Source organism: Garra rufa, chromosome 3 (genome assembly GCF_049309525.1).
Source record: "Garra rufa chromosome 3, GarRuf1.0, whole genome shotgun sequence".
Taxonomy (NCBI): domain Eukaryota; kingdom Metazoa; phylum Chordata; class Actinopteri; order Cypriniformes; family Cyprinidae; genus Garra; species Garra rufa.
The window spans coordinates 12,379,776-12,386,129 of NC_133363.1; positions in this window are offsets into that span (position 1 = coordinate 12,379,776).

Genomic DNA, 6,354 nt, shown 5'->3' on the forward strand with positions numbered 1-6,354 from the left:
ACTCTGAGGACTGAATTTATGCTTGCGAACTGTATTTATACTGTATATGATTTATATTAAAGAATTGTAAAATATTACATATATTTCAATACATTTTTTAAAGGGACACCTCACCTAAAATTAAAATTGTCAGCATTTACTCACCCTCATATTGCTCCAAACCTGTATGACTTACTTTCTTTTGCTGCACACAAAAGAAGATATTTCACAGTATTTGTCACTAACAATTATTTTCATCAGGAGCCAGAGAGTGGGGTGAGATGTGTCACCACATAATCTACCAAACTGCATAAAACTGTGCAAATCTCTGGGCTGAAGATAAATTAAGCTTATTTCATAAAATGACAGCTGTGAAATAAAGTGTGTGAGATGCTTTGGGCTAAGCTGTGTCAGTGGTTTAACTAATAGTGACACCAAGCTTTTCATCTAAGTGCAGAAAATACTATAGCATTATATATATATATATATATATATATATATTATATTATATTATATGTGAATGATGTGAATGAAGCATATAGCCATTTTCTGAGAATTTATAAATCAATTTATAATAAATGATCAGGGTCAGTTTTGGGACCATTACTTTTTATTTTGTTCATCAATGATATCTGTGAGTCCTCAAAAATACTACAATTTCTTTTGTTTGCTGATGATACAAGCATTTTTCACTCTGGAGGTAATTTGGTTGAAGTAATATCAAATATAGAAAGAGAAATGGTCAAAGTCAGAACTTGGTTTCATGATAATAAGTTATTTTTAAACTAGGATATAACTAAATATATGATTTTTGGCAATCGAAAAAAGGATGAAAACGTTAAAATAACCATTGATGGTGTTAATATAGATAAGGTAAATGAGATTAAGTTCTTGGGTATTTTGCTAGATGAAAAACTAAGTTGGAAAGCCCATATTAATCATATAAAAAGTTAAGTCAGTAAAAACATTGGTATTTTGTTTAAAGTTAAAGATTTGCTCGACCAGAGTTCACTGTATATGTTATATTCCTCTATGATACTCCCATATTTTTGTTATTGCACTGAGGTCTGGGGGAATACATATAGCAGTAATACCAAGCCTTTGTTTCTCTTACAAAAAAGAGCCATAAGAGTGGTAAATAAAAGCCAAGTACAGAGACCACACCAACTGCCTTTTCATTAAGTCCAAGCAACTTAAGTTCAAGGACTTGGTTGATTTGAAAATGTTGGTGGTTGTCTGGAAGGCTAAAAGAAGAATATTGCCTGAATTTCTTCAAAATTTATTTTCCTTAGTGTCACAGGATGAGGAACATAGAAGAAGGTATAATTTTCGGACTTTGTTTTCACGGACTGCTTTAAAACAGAGGTGTGTGTCTGTTCATGGAGTTAAACTATGGAACGCTTTAACTGATGAAATTAAGCAATCTGCAACTATTGCGAGATTTAAAAAAATGTATAAAGACAAAATAATTGCAGAATATGTTGTTAATCAGGAACTTGGAATATAGTGGTGTAATCTAGAAACATAACTTTTATTGAATGAAGTAATATGTTTACATTGGTGAAGGGTGTTTAAGAATGGGTTCATGAGCTGTAAATGCAAGCCTAATTGCCTTGTTTGTTATTCTTTATTTCATTTTTGTTTATTTTTTATTTTATATTATTTTTTTGCGCCAAAAAAGGAGCATGTTTATAAGATTTATCTTCTTTGTTCCTTTTTGTCATGTCATTCCCTTGTTTATCATGTTTTCTATTTTTTGTGCAGCCACATGATAAATAAATGAAGTTGTACAATTGCGAGTTTATATCTCACAATTTTGAGAAAAAAATTTCAAAAAATAGTGACACCAATCTTTTCATCTAAGTGCAGAAAATACTATAGCATTACACAGTAATTTCATTGATGAACCTGAAACCTGGAAAAATATCTTTGAATTTCAGGAGGAAGTATTGGTGAAGTCCAAAAATTCTTTTAAATTCTTTAAAAAAAGTATTAAAGAACCTGCAACGAGAAAGGTTGGAGTGTTTAATAATCATGCCTTTGCTTATTCAGGTAAATTAATCTTGTAAGCTTTTTTTTTTAGACACTGCAAAAAAAAAAAAAAAAAAAAAAAAAAATCTTTAAGGTGATTGTAATTTAGAGAACTGGTCAATTTCAGGTCATTATCTGTTTATTCAGGACATTTCCTTTAACCCTGAAACACATCACAATGCAGTGCACAATTAAGTACATAGTATATTTTATGGAGCTTTTAGTGTATCAAGAATATAATATTTTCTAACTTTAATAATGACAAAAGTGAAAATTGCATTGTAAGTATGAATATTACACATTTTCATGGCTGGTTTAAATAAATATTTTAGGAAACTGCAAAATAATGTCACAAAATAAGACTCTGAAATGTTAAGTTAAGTTTAAAAAATTATATATTTATATTTGGCAGAAGAATTTATCCAAATTAAGTTTTGCAAATTTTGTGAATCAAACCTTGATGTTATTGGTGCCATTCTCTACTGTTTGAGCTACAAAAACACTAGAGTTATGGTGGGAGGTTATATATTTCAGAGAGGTTGTGTGCCACACAGGCAATTCCTATGCTTGTGTGTTTTGCAAATGTTTGCAGATATATCAGTATAAAAGGGATTCTTACTACAGAGCAGAAGATCCAGGGGGCGAGGTTGGATCCAGAACCTGCACATCACCACCCCCTGAACCCTAAACCTACCCATCTCCACCACCTGGATGTGGATGTAACCTCGCCCCCTCGATCTTGAGTACTGCAGTGAGGGGTTACTGGTATAAAACACTCTTCAAATGATTTTCACGGTTAATAATCGCACCTGCAAATTCAACTAATAGCAGCATTCTGCAGTTTGGTCACTAAGGAGAATTCTGTGCTGCAAATGAAATATGTGCACAGCTATCAGTAGCATTGCCATCTCTTATGAAAATTAACCATGGTGCTACTATAGTAAAAGTGTTTGTATAACCACAATTTTACTACAAAAAAAACATGGTTAAATTATGGTTAGTGCAGCAAAATCATGCTTAATTATACCATAGTTGAACTATAGTAACCATGGTTCCCTATCGAACGGTCTGTCCCATTGCATCAAGGATGATTATGGGTGAAACTTCTGTTGAATCTGATGCTGAAGCCAGATCACGTCTGTGTAGCTGCACAAACTAATGGCGCTTCAGCCTGCCAAAAGGGGTGGGGACGACTGCTCTGTAAGTTGGCCCTGACCTCGTTTTTGTCAGAATTTTCTCCTTCACCACAAAGATTATCTTCTCCTTGTACTCTGAAGCAAGAAACTCAAAACCTGCTACTCATTGTAAAAGAGCCCCGGCAATGGAAGGACATCTGTCATAAGCGTTTCCCCTGTGGCCATCCAACAATTTCTGAAAGCATTTTCTAAGAGTATATTTCCAAGCGGCATTGTTTAAAATGTTGTACCGTGAGTGTGGCTTGTGCAGGGAACCCCTGCATACCTCAGACAGGCACGGTGAGTGTGTCGGGGCTGCACTCAGTGGCGCAGACTGCTCTCACTGCAAGAGCATGAGTCTCGCCCTGCGTCACTCGCTGATCGCCTTCTTTCATGAAGGCGGTCCTCCCTCATCTGCTCTCCCATTTCTTCCCTCCCAGAAGCCTCGGTGGAAGTAGGCAGTGGGACTGATTTATTGGGTTTGAGTGAACTCAGGTGCTGGCCCACAACACCTTGATTCGCCGGTGTGCTTTACATGTGAGGTCTGCAGTGAGCGGCTTGATTTCTTTTAGCAGATCAGAGGAGTAAGCTGTCCCCAATGACACTAATAGCTTCAGATGCAAAGGAGTGGGCGTGATCCTGGCACCTTTCTTCCCAGAGACTTAGCACAGGTCAGCGTGGACAGTGAGCTGATTCCCATCCTCATTAAGGCCGCGGAGGAACTTGGCTTGGATGTGTCGGCTCTGGAAAAGCCCGTCTGCAGCCTTTACAGGTGTTACCTGAAAAATGCCATCAACTATCCTCCCACCAGAAGCCAGAACCATTAATCTTGGAAGATCAAAAAGAACTTACTGGGACATACTCTACTCTGTGCACACCCATTCTTCCACTTCTGCTGCCCTCACCTAAATTAACGGCGCTGAAGAAACGGGTTATGGCAAGCTTCACCCTCTAAAAGAGGCAGTCTCGGCGCACATCTGCCATCTATTAGCCCTAGGATTGAAAGCCCATGCAGCGCATCCATCCGAGCCTTGCAGGACCACCTCCATTCTAGCTGGCAGGGCGTATTCAGCGGCTGGCCTGGCTGGCTCAACACTTCACACGATGGCGGTGCTCCAAGTATTTCAGGCCAAACTTCTCCACACGTTCTGATGCCTTTAAGGAGTTGTGCACAGTGACTGACCTGGCTCTGCATGCTACAAAGGCCACTGCGCAGGCTATCAGCAAGGCCGTGGCCAACCTGGTGGTGTTTAAGTGTCACCTTTGGTTGAACTTAATGAAGATCAAGGAAGCTGACAGGGTTGCCTTCCTCAATTTCCCTGTTTCCCCCATGGAATTATTGGAATCTGCCATGGATGGGTTTGCTGAGCACTTCACCGTGGCACAGAAGTCATCATAGGCTATGTGGTACTTTCGGCCCAAGCATTCTAGTTTGCCAGCTGGTTCAAGTTGCCAGAAGGTTCCATCCTTCCAGCAGCTTGCAAAGTCTGTGCTGTTTCGGGCACAGCCTCAGCCCAAGTCTGAGCCTGGGCTCCAACAGCATCCTCAGATGGCAAAACACTAACCCATTTCCAAAGCACCAGAAGCTGCCTCTATGCAGTGACCTGCAATTCAAAGGACTCAGACAACTTACCACCTGGCTTCAGGTTTGGAAAGGGTCAGGTTGGGTTCTGCAAACCCATGGGATGAGGTTACTCGCTCCAGTAGAGACTGTTCCTCGAGAGAACAGTGAGTCAGGCTTTTACAGAAGCCACTTTCTCATTTCCATGAAAGATGGTGGGGTCAGGCCAATCCTCGATCTCAGAATAGTTGATGCTATAGCCCTGGCTTATGCCTTAGTGGGTTCACAGTGTCCCATTGGAGTGAGGGCCCACTCCACAAGAGGAATGGCCTCCTCCTGGGCTTTGTCAAACAGAGTTTCTGTTGGTGATATCTGTGTGGCTTCTGTGCAGCTTCATTCTACACTTGCTTATAGAATGCCACTATTGGATGTGCTCTCCATTAGTTTTAATGCATTCCCCATAAGTAACCAGAGCATTTTTTGGTTTTATTTATAGTAAAGCTTTTATGGTTGGAAGTTGGATATAATATATACATATATGTGTGTGTGTTGCGAATAATCTCTCCTGCCATATTACCTTTAAAATGAATTACTAGGATGCGCCACTTTGGGGTTACATGACCATAGACAATAAAATTATTTCTTTAAAATGAGCATCAGATTTACCATTTGCTAACAGATTTTTGGAAGGGCTTTACAGTTCCATACACTCCCTGTGCAAGTGCATGAATTAAATAAACAGCTGGATGTGCACAGTCTTCCTCAGTTAAATAAAGACATAGCAGAGGTGATAGTATTTGGCAACACAATTGAAATAGAAAAGGTAAATGCATACCTTGACTCCAAGGGTCTAACTAAAAATTAAGTCAAGAGTCTTAGTATTATTCTAGAATCTGATTTTAGCTTCAGGTGCCACATAACAACAATATCTAAATCAGCCTACTACCATCTAAAAAACATAGCACAAATTAGATCCTTTGTGTCCAAACATGACTCAGAGAAGCTTATTAATGCATTCATCACCAGCAGGGTTGATTAATAATGGATTTCTTACTGGCTTTCACAAAAGTACTAGTTTAAGCTCTTACAAAAAGTGCTGCAATAATGACCACATTACCTTCCAGATATGCTGGTAGAATATGAACAAATATGAACATAATATAAACTGCAGAAAAGTAGTGCTAAGATAAAGTAATCTTACAGTTATAACCACTATAAATTGAATTTTGAACTCTTGGTTGTCTTATGCTGATTATTGTTTTGGTAGTTATTTGTCGCTTGAACGCTTGATGGCATAAATGACTTCTTAATTCTGTTGTCTCTGTTGCTGGTTCTTTCAGTTAATGAATTTCACAAATCTGCATCTTGACTTAAATGTAAAATGTTTTTTTTATTCTTATCACATTTTAACACAAATATTGCAATATCTACTAACAGCTTGACAATTAGGAAAGCCTGTTGTTTGTGAACAAACTGAAAGGCACAAGATCACACACAAATGTTCATGTTCACTGTTATTGGCTGGTTAAAGGACTTTCCCAGCTTTACTGAGTCAGTGTATATATCGGAAAATGTCTAAAACCTTCAAATCCTTTTTCATTATCTCTG